This window comes from Piliocolobus tephrosceles, chromosome 8 (genome assembly GCF_002776525.5).
Source record: "Piliocolobus tephrosceles isolate RC106 chromosome 8, ASM277652v3, whole genome shotgun sequence".
Lineage (NCBI taxonomy): Eukaryota > Metazoa > Chordata > Mammalia > Primates > Cercopithecidae > Piliocolobus > Piliocolobus tephrosceles.
In genome coordinates this window covers 124,621,083-124,636,797 of record NC_045441.1, presented here as the reverse complement: position 1 = coordinate 124,636,797, position 15,715 = coordinate 124,621,083, and the positions used below count along the sequence as shown (strand labels likewise).

At 40.7% G+C, this 15,715-nt stretch overlaps 1 protein-coding gene across 6 annotated transcripts in view; it reads left to right on the top strand.

The window, feature by feature from the left end:
• Window positions 1-726: 726 nt before the first annotated feature.
• The window catches only part of CNOT4 (CCR4-NOT transcription complex subunit 4), a 148,807-nt gene continuing 133,818 nt past the window's right edge, over window positions 727-15,715 (top strand). For all 6 annotated transcript variants that reach the window (XM_023190041.2, XM_023190044.2, XM_023190042.2 and 3 more), the window contains exon 1: window positions 727-999. The gene's annotated coding sequence lies outside the window, so the exon portion shown is untranslated. The remainder of the gene's footprint in view (window positions 1,000-15,715) is intronic.

Genomic DNA, 15,715 nt, shown 5'->3' with positions numbered 1-15,715 from the left:
GCCGATGTGTGTAGTTTGTCAACTTGCACACAGCTGGGCTGGCAGGACAGCGAACTAGCACTAATTCGCACAGAGGTCCGCAAATTCTCAAATTCACATCAACAGAAGCACTTATTGTAAGTGCACGGGTCTTCCGTTCTCTTGGGTAATCTGCACAGAACAATTTAGTATATTTCTTCACTGGCGATTTTACAGTGAAGAAGGGATCAAGGGTGGTGGCCCCCAAATGCGCAAGGACAGGGCAATAAATTAAACGGGCGTCTGTTTCCTCCTTGTTTCGCAAACAGACGCCAAGTCTGTATCAAATTCTTACCCTAGATCAAATCCCGCGCTCTTCGTACCCCCAACCTGCCTCCACCTCCACCCCGCCCCCTTTAGATATCCCTGGTGGGCGGGGCAGAGAAGAAACATTCCGGGCTCCCCGTAAAATTGTTTAGCCTCGCCCCAGTCTTGGGGTCGCACATTTCCAAAAACACCGAGGACATGGAATGACTAGTGAAAACCGCCGACCAAATGACATTGAAGAAGCACACGCGCGCAGAGAAGGAAGCAAAACTCGAAGAAAGGCTCAGTCCAGCAGCCACGTGAGGTGAGCGATCTCCTCCGCCCTCTGAGCGAGGACTTCAACTCCCGGCGTGCCCCTGGGCGGTTACCCGCCGAGGACTCCAACTCCCAGGGTGCTGCGGGAGCGGCCACCGCAACCTCCCACTCAGCCGCCCGCCGCGCCTCCCGCCCCTCCCCCGCCCCTCCTGGCCGGATCGGCGTGCGCCTGCGCACGGGAGGCCGGAGGAGTCTTACCCTAATGTAAGATGGTGGCCCGTCTGGCTGTGGAACCCACCGAAAGCTGAGAGTGTCTCTCTCAGCCGTAAAGGTCGGACTCGCTGAAGCAATTAGGCCCGGTTCTGAAGAGTTTTTTCCCCGACGCTCGTTCGGTGGTTTCTTGTGAGGACGCGGCAGCGCGTGGAGTCGGCTGAAGGAAAAGCGAGGCAAGGCAGGCGGGTGAGTCTATGCGGGGCTGGGCTTAGGGGAAACCCGGGGCTGACCGGCTACGAGAGAGCGGAGGCTTCGCTGGGACTGTACAGGCCGCACCCCCCTTTCTCCCCACCCCCCGCCTCATCTTCACCCTCCTCCTCCTTGGTCTTCTTCCTCCTCCTCCTCTTCTTCCCTCTCCTCTTTACGCCACAGCAGTTACCATCAGGAAAAGCGAGCGGGTCAGAAGGCAGCGCGGCGGCAAGCAGCGACTCTCCTTCGAGAATTTCTTTAATTGGGGAGCCGTGGCGGCTTTTGGTCTCCAGCTTTTCCCCCTGCATTTTCATAGGGGCAGGATTCTTAGGTCTCAGTCCTCCTTGTTTCCCCAACCCCCTATTCCCTGTCTGACGTCCTTTCCCACTGGCCCCCGTCTCCCAAGACCAAAGCCATCACTTCCACTCTGACCCGTGTTGCTGCTGCTGCTGCTCGTTAATCCCACTGCTCATTGCCCACTCGTCCTACTGCTTGTTTTTTGCTCCACTGCTACCACTCTGGAGTTAGCCTTTGCCCCCCTCTGGTGCTTGCAATCAGCCCACAGTGTATCTGCCACACTAGGGCTTCTTCCGATTTGCAGTCTTTCCTTCCACCACATCTGTCATCTTAAAGCTGCCCCTTAAGTGTGTAGATTATGCTTCTGCTCCTGCTAACCCACCTGTTTCTCAGCCTTCTTGAGAACTGTCCGTTCCTTCCCTCTTTCCTGTACAGATCCTTTCAATATACACTTCCAGAAAAAGGGATGCCCCGTGGTGGCCCTTGAAAAAGTAAAGGAAGTTGGGAAGTGAATGAAGTGAGGTAGGATAGTATTAAACGTTACGAGTAAAGATCTTTTATTCAGGCTACTCCGGAGGGGACCGTTTTCGTTTTGCTTTCAGTGATCTATTGGTCGCTTATTCGCTCTGTTGTGTTAGGACGTGGCTTTTTTCTTTTTTTCTTTTTTTCATTTTGAACCGGTTTTTACCATGCTACTAAGCGTTCTTTGGATTTCCTCTGCCCAGGACACTTAGTGTGGGCTCTGATTTATACCAATATTAATCCCAGCATTTCAAAATAAGATAAATTTGGCGCACATACAGAATTCATCTGTGAACTCTGCTAGCAAATATAAGTGATATTTTGATTACATGTGGGTTATATGTGGGTTCTGTATTGAGACTTGATTTTTGACTGAGTTTTATTGATGTTCAGCTTAATTGATGACATTTATGATTTGAGTGGAAATTTCCTTTCCAGTTAATATCAGATTAACTTCTTATTTTTGGATTTGGGAAGTTCTCTTGACATTTCTAGGATGATAGTTATCTGAATAAATTGTCTTCTCTTGAAAATCCATTAGGTATGTATGCAAAAGAAAAATCGATGTTTTTATATAAACCTAAGTTTCTCGTATTTTTCTCATAGAAAAGAAGGGGGCTGGGAAAAGAATGACAAAGCTGTGCACATACATGCATTTGGTGGAACTCACTGTCATTGTTATCTACAGTAAAAAGCAGAAAACTGGAAGCAAGAGGTGGCTTGTGATGTCCATGTTTTGGTGAAAGCAAAATTAAGATGTACTGACTAATGGTATAATGGGAAGAAGCAGCCCTGGCTATAATCAGACCACTGTGAAATAAAGAATTACCAGAAAAGCAACCAGGATTACATAGTGCAAATACATACATCCCAAGTTTAAACATGACATACATGACATTGCATTCTTAAGATATATGTAAAAATGTTTAACATCAGTGACGGTCCATTACTGGGTTATTGTAATTTTTACAAATTTTACCTGTAAAATTTGGAATCTTAACATTTGGCATTATGTTCACTTGATGGTGATAAATGGTCTGTTTTACCAAATGTAAACTAAGGTTAGAAAACCTGTTTATAAAACTTTTTTCTTTCAGCCACTTAAGCCCCAATTTGGGGGACCAAATAAATACTCTTAGAACTGCAAGCAATTTATATAGCAAACTTTGTCCTAAGTTACAACTTGAGTTTGTTTTTTTGTTTTTTAAATCACTTACATTTCGTTTATCAGAGGAGTGTATTTAATAGTTGATCTTTAACTCTAAAAAATATACTTTTTGTTGTTGTAATACACTGGTGGAGAAGCTTTCCACTTTGAACAATCCTAACACAGGTTTAAAAACTCTTGGCAGTCATGCTTGGCTGAATTGTAAGCAGTTGAGTTCTAGGAGAGGACTGTTTGTCTGGTAGAAGGGAGTAAATGATTTTAATACATCTTTTTTTTTTTTTTTTTTAAATGGTGTTTGTCTCACGAAATATTTTCTCCCCTCATACTTTTTGCTTGCAGTTACCGAATTCTTCATTTCGGCCCTCTGAAGTCAAAAGGAATTTACTTTTGTATCTTTAGTACGTTTAAAGAAGACATCTAAAGTTCTTTAGTATTTTGATAGGAAATAGGGAGCTGAGATTTCTAAATATTTTTGCGTGGTTTAAGTTTTTTGATCTAACATTATGAACACTGCAGCTTCATACTTTCATGGTTTCTTTTGATAATTTGGAATACTTTCTGCCAGGTTCAGTAGTTGAATTCTTGAGATCAATAGATTATTTCTGTAAGAAGGTTTTGAATATGAATCACTTAAAGTTGGCCTATTATAAAATTAGGATGAGACAGTTATACTCAAATGACAAAGTACAGAAAAATAAAATTGTTTTTGTATTGCCCTTCAGCTTGAGTCTAAAAGGGAGTACTAGCGATAACTTGCAACTCATTACTTTGTTAAAGAAAGAGGGTGTTGCCAGAGGATGAACTCCTAGCTTTAAGGGAGTTTTATTTTAAAAATGATTTTGTGTGCTTTAAAGGAATAAAAAAAATCTTATCAGTTTAAGCAGTTTGGATTTAGAAATCTTCCCTTTTTTCCCCACCCTACTCTTGGCTTTAAAAGGAATCTATATTCTTCAGTTTAATAAATTTATCTTTTTGTTGTTTTGTGTGAGAAAAATATTAAATTTTCTTTTCTTTCTCTTTTTTTTTGAGACAGAGTCTCACTCTGTCACCCAGACTGGAGTGCAGTGGTACAATCTTGGCTCACTGCAACCTCCGCCTCCCGGGTTCGAGTGATTCTCCTGCCTCAGTCTCTTGAATAGCTGGGATTACAGGCGCGTACCAGCTCGCTCGGCTAAGTTTTGTATTTTTAGTAGAGATGGGGTTTTACCATGTTGGTCAGTCTGGTCTCAAACTCCTGACCTCGTGATCCATCCACCTTGGCCTCCCAAAGGGTTGGGATTACAGGCGTGAGCCACCATGCTGGGCCTAAAATTAAATTTTCTAATGTGACTGCAAATAGTACTCAATTAAATATATTTAAACTTAGTGTTGTTATTTTTATAGATCATTTAAGTAAAATGGTTTTAATTTGTGAAAACTTCAGCCTCTGGTGAAAATTCAGTTAGTTAGCTCTCTCACAGTAACTGTAATACTGTCTTGACTCTTTATGAAGGAAGTTACATTCAGCTCAGTTGGTTCTGAAGAAAACAGTAGGGAAATAGGTTATAGAGATTTTTGCTGTTCTAGAAACAGTATAACTAGAATGTACTACATACTTTTCTCAAAGGATTTCTTAATCTAAATGGAACTTGTATTGGTTTTTATCCCACTGGAATAGTGTGTATTGGATAAAACTTGTTTAACACATTCTGAGATTTTGTAATATTTTATGTTACCTCAAAGATATTAGGAAAAATCTGCAAATATCCATTCCTGAATAAAAGATGGCAATATCCTCAATATTTTAAAGATTATAGTATATTCATATTTTTCTCAAAAGTCGAGTAAGCAAATTAAAAAGCTAGCATAATTTACCCAGTTATTTTTGTAATGCAAGGAAAGAAGATATGTGGGACTTTTTAATCATGCGTTTCGTGGTTTTCTAAAAGATCTTTACAATTGTTTTTAATCTTGTTATGTGGACTTCTTTATTAGAAAAGATTATGTGGTAAATGTCAACTTTTCTACTATAATAGAATCTAACTGGTTCTGTGATATGTTTCTTTTTTCTTTTTTTTTTTTTTTTTGAGACAGGGTTTCCCTCTGTGGCCCAGGCTGGAGTGCAGTGGCACAATCTCTGCTCACTGCAAGCTCTACCTTCCGGGTTCACACCATTCTCCTGCCTCAGCCTCCCTAGTAGCTGGGAGTACAGGCGCCCGCCACCACGCCCAGCTAATTTTTTTTTGTATTTTTAGTAGAGACGGGGTTTCACCATGTTAGCCAGGATGGTCTCGATATCCTGACTTCGTGATCTGTCTGCCTCAGCCTCCCAAAGTGCTGGGATTACAGGTGTGAGCCACTGCACCTGGCCAACACATGTCTTTTGTATGATATGATTCTTTTATTATTTAATTATGAAGTTTATAGAAAATTTCACCACTATTTTGGCCCCTTAGATTTTAGTAGCATATTTTTCTTTTATCAGAAGAGAGAAATTACAAGCTACCAAAAATAAGATGATTACTTTTATTTGGTAGGAAAACCTAACTTTAAGGATGGTATAACGCAGTTTGAGTATAAGTTTATTTTTCCTCTTAACAGGTTTGTTTGTGAGTATGGCATTTTTTCTTTCCCCCCCTCCGGAGACGGACTCTTGCTCTGTCACCCAGGCTGGAGTGTAGCTGTGTGATCTTGGCTTACTGCAGCCTCTGCCCCCCGGGTTCAAGCAATTCTGCCTCAACCTCCCAAGTAGCTGGGATTACAGATGCCCGCCACCACACCCAGCTAATTTTTGTATTTTTAGTAGAGACGAGGTTTCACTATGTTGGCCAGGCTGGTTTCGAACTCCTGACCTCATGATCTGCCTGCCTTAGCCTCCCAAAGTGCTAGATTACAGGTGTGAGCCACTGTGCCCGGCCTCAAGTATGGCTTCTTTATTATTAAACTGTGTTCATACAGAGAGTTGTCCTGTTTTAAGCTTTAATTGCTTTGGGTGATGGGCAGATGGTATATTGCTGTTAGGATAAGTCTTGCTATTTGTATAGGTGTGCATGTCAGATAACTGTTCAAAAATAACTTTTTAAAAGTATGGCTATTAAAATCTCACCTCTTGAGTTTTAAAGCAATTATGGAGTAGAATTTGAAATCAAAATAATCAAAATTGGCTTGTGGATATGCCTAAAACCAGTTTGGAAAAAATGTCAAGGCAAAAACGCAGTGTAATTAGTAGAATAAAATGCTTTCACTTAAAAATAGTAGATGTGACTGGGCACGGTGATTCACACCTGTAATCCCAGCACTTTGGGAGGCCCAGGTGGGCCAATCACGAGGTCAGGAGTTTGAGACCAGCCTGGCCAACATGGTGAAACCCCATCTCTATTAAAAATACAAAAATTAGCTGAGTGTGGTGGCATGTACCTATAATCCCAGCTCCTCGGGCGGCTGAGGCAGGACAATCACTTGAACTTGGGAGTCAGAGGTTGCAGTGATCTGAGATTGCGCCATTGTATTCCAGCCTGGGAGACAGTGAGACTTTGTCTTAAAAAAAAAAAAAATTAGTAGATATTATATTACCGCTTTTGGAAGCAATTAGTGAATGATGTCGGCAAAATAGTGATTGAATTTTGAAAAGCAGTTAGACTGAAATTTCAAAGGGGTGGAGCATTTCTTGATAACAACAAACAGATACATAGTCATTAATCCAAATATCTGAAATTTTCTAAGCATGTTTTTCAGTCTTTGGAATAGAGTGGAAGTCCTAATTTTCTGATTATTTAAGAACTTTTTAATCCATTCCCTTAGAGCATTAGGTGTTTTCAGATTGTGAATTTTCTAAAATAACGTTAACTGATTTGGGTTATTGAACATTGGTTGTAGCAACTTTTCTCCTTTTTTCCCCTTTATTTTCTGCCTCCCATGTTTTGCTTAAGATTTTTTCTGAAGTTTTAAATTTTCGTGTGTTATTTGGGTGGACCCTCTTGTGAATGCTCTAATTGAATGAAGATTTATAATATAAACAGTGTTGCTTTTAGTCGTTAGGATTAATTTTTCTTTTCATGGAAATCCCGTCTGTGTGATTATATTTTTTCCTCCAACTTTTATTAATTCTTAGATGAGAATTAGGATTCTGCTTTAAATCTTTCTGCAAACATTTTTCTTACTGCCAGTGGGGACCTACATATTCCTTGGGTAAAGAAAATGTTATATTTTGGTTTTGTCATTTAAAATGATATAAAGACATTATTAGTACTTTTTAAAAAAGGAACTTTTGGTATTTTTAAACAAGTACAAAAGTAGATATGAACCACCATATAGCTGTTACTCAGCTTCAAAGAGTATCAAATCTTAGTCATTACTTTGTTTAATTCATACTAGAACTTTTTTTTTCTTTTTTTTTTTGAGATGGTCTTTGTTGCCCAGGCTGGAGTGCAGTGGCACGATCCTAGCCTATTGTAGCCTTGAACTCCTGGGTTCAAGCAATTCTCCCACCTCAGCCTCTCAGGTTACTCTGACTATAGGCATGGGATCATACCCAGCTAATTTTCTTATTTTTTGTGGAAATGGGGTCTCACCCTGTTGCCCAGGGTAGTCTCAAACTTCTGGGCTTAAGTGATCCTCTTAGCCTCCCAAAGTGCTAGGATTGCAGGTGTGAGCCACTATGCCGTGATATAATAAAATGTCTTTATTTATTTATTTTGAGATGTTGTCTCACTCTGTCACCTGGGCTGGAGTGGCAGTGGTGCCATCCCAGCTCACTGCAACCTCTGCCTCCTGGGTTCAAGCAGTTTTCCTGCCTCAGCCTCCTGAGTAGCTGGAGCTACAGGTGTGTGCCACCATGCCCAGCTAATTTTTTTTTTTTTTTTTTTTTTGAGACAGGGTATTGCTCTGTTGTCCAGGCTGGAGTGCAATGGCGTGATCTCAGCTCACTGCAACCACCGCCTCTTGAGTTCAAGTGATTCTCCTGCCTCAACCTCCTGAGTAGCTGGGATCACAGGCACCCGCCACCATGCCTGGCTAATTTTTCTATTTTTAGTAGAGACGGGGTTTCACCATGTTGGCCAGGCTGGTCTCGAACTCCTGACCTCCGGTGATCCACCCACCTCGGCCTCCCAAAGTGCTGGGATTACAGGCATGAGCCACCGTGCCTGGCCGCCCAGCTAATTTTTATATTTTTGGTAGAGACAGGGTTTCACCATGTTGGCCAGGCTGGTCTTGAACTCCTGACCTCAGGTCATCTGCCTGCCTCAGCCTCCCAAAGTGCTGGGATCATAGGTGTGATCCACAATCAGGATTATTTAATCAACTTTTCTTTTTCCTTTTTTTTTTTTTGAGATGGAGTTTTCTTGTTTTTCAGGCTGGAGTACAGCGGTATGATCTCGGCTCACTGCAACCTTCACCTCCTGGGTTCAAGCGACTCTCCTGCCTCAGGCTCCTGAGTAGCTGGGATTACAGGTGCCTGCCACCACACCTGGCTAAGGTTTTGTATTTTTAGTAGAGACAAGGTTTCACCATGTTGGCCAGGCTGGTCTCGAACTCCTCACCTCAGGTGATCCACCTGCTTTGGCCTCCCAAAGTGTTGGGATTACAGGCCTGAGCCACTGCACCTGGCCTTAATCAATTTTTCAAATAGACTTTGCTTATGGAGCCACTTCTTGGAAAATTTGGCACAACCTCTTCGTAGAATTTATCTTGTCAGGAATACTTTCATAATGATATAATTAGCACTGTCCAAAGCAGTTTACAAATAATGTGTGCTACATGTAGTATGAGTCCAGTCTGTTAGTATAGGGATATCTTCAGACTGAAGTTCTAGGAGTGAGGCTTCCTGAAGAAGATGAGACTTGGATAAAGATTGTATAGGCTAGCATCTCCAGAAGGAGAACATTATGTATGTTCTATATAGGGGATAGAAGCTTGTCTTTGTCCATTTTATGCTGCTATAACAGAATACCACAGACTGGATACTTATAATCAACAGAAATGTATTTGGCTCTTGATTTTGGAGACTGAGAAGAACCAGAACATGGTGCTGGCATCTAGCATGGGCCTTCATTCTATGTCATCCTATGGTGTAAGGCAGAAGAGCAAGAGAACAAGAACAGAGAGGGCAGGACTTGCTTTTTATCAGGAACCTACTTCCATTACTATGGCATTATCATTGATGAGGGTAGAGCCATCATAGCCTAATCACCTGTTAATGGCCTCACCTCTTAATACCATCACACTGGCAATTAAATTTCAATATGAGTTGTGGAGGAGACATTTAGACCACAGTAAAGAATGAGCAAGCACTTGGTAAGGGCCAGCATGATGTGAGAGGGATGTAAGGAGTCTGATCTCAATGGAATAAAGTGTTAATTACTGGGAATGGTGGCAGATAAATTTATATAAGTAGGGTAGAACTAGATTATGAAAGGTGTATTGGTGTCAAGTTGAATTTAATGTGCTAAGCAATAAGAAGCCAATAGAGGTTGATAGGGAGCAGGAGAAAACATGATGAAAGTGGTTTTCAGACAGATTACTCTTTCAGTAGTGTGCAGCATATTTTGGGGTTGACAGTTAGTTGAGTTTTGTTTGAAAAATTAGAGACCAAACCACTGAGGTAAGGAGCTATTCTGAGAGATGTTAGGATGGAAATTCTACAGGATTTGTCAGATAATTGATTCCATCTTCTCTTTAGTCCCTCATGCCCTAAAGTGACACCAAGGTTTTAGAGAACTGAGGAAATGTAGTCTATTTGTCTTTGATAGTAAACTGCAATTTGTTATCCAAGCCCAGCTTTTGTGAAGGCAGTGATAGATGATTACTCAAATAACAGCCTCAAAAAGTTTTAGTAGGCCTGGTGTGGTGGCTCACACCTGTAATCCCAGCACTTTGGGAGGCTGAGCTGGGAGGATTGCTTGAGGTCAGGAGTTCGAGACCAGCCTGGTCTTGAACTTGTATTTTGTACTAAAAATACAAAAAAATTAGCTGGGCGTGGTGGTGTGCACTACTCTGGAGGCTGAGGCTGGGATAATTGCTTGAACCTGGGAGGCAGAGGTTGCAGTGAGCCGAGATGGCACCAGTGCACTCCAGCCTGGGCTACAGAGTGAAACTCCATCCCAAAAAAAAAAAAAAAAACTTCAGCAGACAATAGCTACCAGTGTTTTTAAATGATTTTAAAGATATTCACTGAAGAATAGGAGCTTGGAAAATAAAGAAATATTCTTTATTACAGTAAGAGAAATGAACATACTTCATTTGTAAAAGAGAAATTTAGGCCTTATCTGCTTCCTATGTGTGTATTAGTTCAAAATGGTCATTAGGAGATTACTGACATTTGAATAGCTATAACTAGTAAATATTACTGAATGACTTTAATAATGGCCTGATGAGAGAGCTAAAGAAAGTTCTGATGAAGTAGGGCATTAAATATTCCTGACTACCAGCTCCCTTTAAGGATGGATAAGGCTAGGTCCACAGGCTGAGGAAGTATATAGGGAGATTGTGAAATGAAAACTTATCCTTTCATTTACTTTGATGTCTTTGTTTTGCACAGGTATTATTAAAAAATAGGTCTGGTTAAACATCAGCTGTATATGTTTTGGTTGGATTTTTTTTTTTTTTTAAGTTCTGTGACCTTTGAAGTTATTTTTTTATTCTTTGTTTTGGTTTGTAGACCCTGCATTAAGCCAACTTTCTGGGTCTGTTGTGTACTTCTGGATAGCATACTTTGTTTGGTGAAGGAAAATTTTACATTTTATTTTATTTTATTTTATTTTATTTTTTATTTATTTATTTTTTTATTTTATTTTTTATTTTTGAGACGGAGTCTTGCTCTGTCGCCCAGGCTGGAGTGCAGTGGCACGATCTCGGCTCACTGCAAGCTCCGCCTCCCGGGTTCACGCCATTCTCCTGCCTCAGCCTCCCGAGTAGCTGGGACTACAGGCGCCCGCCACCGCGCCCGGCTTATTTTTTGTATTTTTAGTAGAGACGGGGTTTCACCGTGGTCTCGATCTCCTGACCTTGTGATCCGCCCGCCTCGGCCTCCCAAAGTGCTGGGATTACAGGCTTGAGCCACCGCGCCCGGCCTACATTTTATTTTAAAGCTGGAAGAAAAAATAGGTTTCTTGTTTATTGCTTTGTAAATGAGGTAGATGAATAATACTGTATTGCCACTTATTATCTTCGTGCTTCCTTTAATGTCTCAGGTATTCCTCCTTTACTGTATTTAGCATGTGGATCTCAAAGTTTCCCACAGTTGAGTCTGAAAACATCTCAACTGTACTTATAATTTTAAAATTAAACTTAATTTTACCATTTCCTTTCTTGTTACTGTAAAATATTGGACCTATCATAATGCCATGTACCTTTTCGTGACTTGGGAAATACTTATAATGATTAAGATGATGCAATATAGTACATTATTGGGAAATCTGTTTTTCGTTGGCATCGCCTCTATCCTTAGACCTCTTTCATTCTAGTAATATGACAGAAAAATTTTTGACATTTTAAAACTCCCTTATTTAGCTGGTCGTGTGTGCTGTTGAAAATGAACACTAGACTAGAAAGCCATTGCCTTCTCCTTGGGGGGTTTGTTTTAACAAGGGGTTTTAATTTTGGATTTGAGATTTGAGTTGAGGTCTCCTTTGTGTAGAGAATCTTGAGAAGGATTATATATCTTTCTTCTTGTCACCAGTGCATGTGGGAGAGAAGAAAATATCAAATATGGGGTATACAGGAGAACCTTAGTATTTGGGAATAGCTTCAGTGATAGCTGCCGAATCCAGTGTTTTCCCCAGGAAATTTGTATTTAATCCCTTGGAGTATGGGATGACTTTATGAGTGTCGTAGTGGGTTGCTGTGGGTGAAGAGAGGAGAAAATGACTCCCTGTTTGAAAAATCTTTTCCAAACAGTTTGAAAATTTGAGATTAAATTGAATTAATCTCAAATTATTAATAGTTTGTTTTTTTTTTAAATTCATACAATGCTTGGGAAGAATTGGTTTTCTATGAGTGGCCTTGGGGGTGCTTTGGGTGCTTTCCTTACCCAGGAAAAGGGAAGAGAGGCAGAAAATAAAGTAGGGAATAGTAGCTGCTGTGGATTTTTGCCTAAGGCATTAATGGCATTGTTTTTTTGGCTGCTTTTATCTACATACCTTTTCTTTTCTAGTTAGGCTGTCATTACTAATTGGAAAGGCTACATGCAGTCTAGTCTCGCCTTTTCCAAATCAAACTAGTGTCCCTGTCCTGGTTTGTTAATTTTAATCTCTCCATCTCAAAACCTGACAAATTCATGTCTTTTCTCTGCCTGAAGAGCAGGGAAAACTGGAAAGAGAAGAAAATGATAATGTTGTGGTTAGGCACCCCCTATCTTTTAATATGTCAGGATTGTTTTATGAAAGAACCTCTGCCTTTGGATTTTAATTTTATGTAATCAGTTATAAAAAAATTGAATTCTCGAGGAGTCCTTGGAAACCTTTTAAAGGATCTGTTAGCCATAAAGTTGGTGAGAGGTTGAAGAGTACCTATATCAGTTAAATGCTTTGGGGATTGTTTTTGCTTCTACTAAATTTTTTTCTGCCATATAGGACCCAGTCCTATATGTGAATTTTGCTTCCAAAAAGTAAAGCTGGCAGTCTTTTAATCCTAGCACTTTGGGTGGCCGAGATGGGTGGATCACGAGGTCAGGAGTTTGAGACCAGCCCGGGCAACATGGTGAAACCCTGTCTCTACTAAAAATAGAAAAATTAGCCAGGCGTGGTGGCATGCGCCTGTAATTCCAGCTACTCAGGAGGTTGAGGCAGGAGAATCACTTGAACCTAGGAGGCAGAGGTTGCAGTGAGCCAAGACTTTGCCATTGCACTCCAGCCTGGGTGACAGAGCAAGAGTCCATCTCAAAAACAAACAAAAAAACAAACAAAAAAACCCTTGAAGATTGTATTCAAATCTATTTTGATTCTGATGAAAGCAAGGATGACAGCAAAATACTTTAATATATGCATGCCAATGAAATAACACAAGTTAGACCTGTGTCACCATATATTTTTTGTCATGCCTAGCAAGTATTTTCAGCAGCTTTGGGGAACTCTGAATGATATATGGTGTATTCTTGTTTGTAGATTGTGGTTTTTATTATATACTATTAAATTCTATAATTTAAACTTGACGTATTAGAGGAAATATTGTTCTTTATTATTTGGAGTAAAGGATTAACTTATTATACATAACTTTTTATAGTTGAATATAGTTTTCCGTTTCAGTTTTGAACTCTATTTGTTTTTATTACTTCTGCTGGGAGTATGCTAGATAGTATGGAACCAGGCTTCCTAAGTATGAATGTTGGCTCTGCCACTTACTATCTGTGAGACCTAGGTTGTTACTTTATTGTCTTTGGGCCTCAGCTTCCTCATTTGTAAAATGGAGATACCAGGATTGTTGTGTGGAATAAATGGGTTAATGTATATAAAGTGCTTGGAATAGTGTTTGGCACATAGTAGCTTTGTATAAGTGTTTGCTATTTTTATGCATTTGAAGGAATCAAAAACATTCATTTTTGAATTTCTCTATTAATTCATTACACTTGTGAAAAAATTTCTAAGTACTAAGCCTACATTTTCAGTAGTCACTTGACCAGATAGAAATATAAGGAATGTGTCTGAGGGATAATCAGAAGATTGGCCTGCCTGGAATTCCCTTGAATCAGAGAGTAATGGAAAATGAACCTGTATGGATACAATAGAAAATGATTATCAAGTGTTTTGAACTAAGGCATAGAAAATTAGATGTGACTGATAAGAGGGGAATCACTGCAAGGTTGTTATTGTTGTTTTTAAGCCACGAGAGTGATGTGTTTAAAATAGTATTTAGGGGAAGATAGTTTTGAGTGTCCTTGGTAGCATAGAATTATTTCACTATATGCAGAGAGGATTTTTTTTTTTGGTCTGTTTTGTTCACTAATCTATTTTAAGCAACCCAAACAGAACCTGGTTGATGATAGATGCTCAATAAATGCTTATTGGATGAATGAACCTTAAAAGAGACTATAAGAATCTATTTTATTTTTATTTTTATTTTGAGACAGGGTCTCACTCTGTCACCCAGGCTGTAGTGCAGTGGCACGATCTTGGCTCACCGCAACCTCCGTCTCCTGGGTCCAAGCGATTCTCTTACCTTAGCCTTTCGAGTAGCTGGGACTACAGGCACGTGCCACCATGCCTGGCTAATTATTGTATTTTTTGGTAGACGTGGGGTTTCACCGTGTTGACCAGGCTGGTCTTGAGCTCCTGGCCTCTAGCAATTCACCTGTTTCGGCTTCCCAAAGTGCTGGGATTATAGGCATGAGCCACTGTGCCTGACCCTATTGGAATATAAAAAAGAGCTCAGTGCAGTGGCTCACGCCTGTAATCCCCAAAATTTGGGAGTCCGAGGCTGGAGGATAGCTTGAGCCCAGGAGTTCAGGATCATCTTGGGCAATTATAGTGAGACTCCATTTCTTTAAAAAAAAAAAAAGTATCCAGGCTTAGTGGAGGCACTCATGTAGTCCCAGCTACCTGGGAATTTGAGTGGGGAGGATCGCTTGAGCTTGGGAGATTGAGGCTGCAGTGAGCTGTGATTGTGCCACTTCACTCCAGTCTGGGTGACAGAGCCTCTGTCTCAAAAAAAGAAAAAAAGAGAAGAACAATGGACTCAACTTAAACTTTTGGGGTTCCTACCTTTCAGGGGTAGAAGTGAAAAAGGTACTATTAAAGGAATAGTAGGAGAAGTAAAAGGAAGATAGAAAAGTTTAAGTCTCAGAATCCAAAGGAAGAGATTTTCTAAGGGAAAGGTCAGAGAGAGAGAGGGGAATAGGAAGATTCAGGGTAGTGCTGCTTCTAGGTACCCAAGGAGGTTTCAGGAAGAAGGGCACAGAGGTGGACATAGTCCAATACAAAGTTTGAGGAGAATGAGAATAGAGAAAGAATCTTTTGGCTTGGTGGTGTGAGGGTCACTGACCACATTAAAGCAGTTTCAGTACACGAAGAATGGTGATATAAATCAGATTGTGGTGAGGTTAAGGAAGATGTTAAGTAGAGACCGTGATAAAGACTATTCAGTTGACCTGGCACAGTGGCTCACACGTGTAATACCACCTCTGTGGGAGGCCACGGCGAGCAGATCACGTGAGGTCAGGAGTTTGAGACCAGCCTGGCCAACATGGCGAAACCCCATCTCTAATAAAAATACTGAAATTAGTTGGGCATGATGGTGTGTGCCTGTAATTCCAGCTCCTTGGGAGGCTGAGGCACAAGAATCACTTGAACCCGGGAGGTGGAGGTTGCAGTGAGCGGAGATTGTGGCACTGCACTCCAGACTGGGTAACGGAGTAAGGCTCTGTCTCAAAAACAAACAAACAAAAACAATAACAACAAAAAAACTATTTAGTCAAGAAAATAACTGTAAAAATGGCCAGAAAACAATATAATAGGAGCATTCATAGTTTTTGTATGTATACTGTAAGAGAGTCTGTTTATTAGAGGTGAGAAAACTTGAAACAGTTTGTGCTGAATATTACTCTTTTTCTTTATTTTGGAGACAGCATCTTCCTCTGTTTTCCAGGCTGGAGTGCAGTGGCGCGATCATAGCTTATTGCAGCCTTGAACTCCTGAGCTCAAGCAATCCTCCCACCTTGGCCTCCCAAAAGCACTGGGATTTACAGATGTGAGCTATTGCTCCCACCCAGCCCTGAATGTTTTTTTTTTTGTTTTTATTTTTTGAGATGGAGTCTCA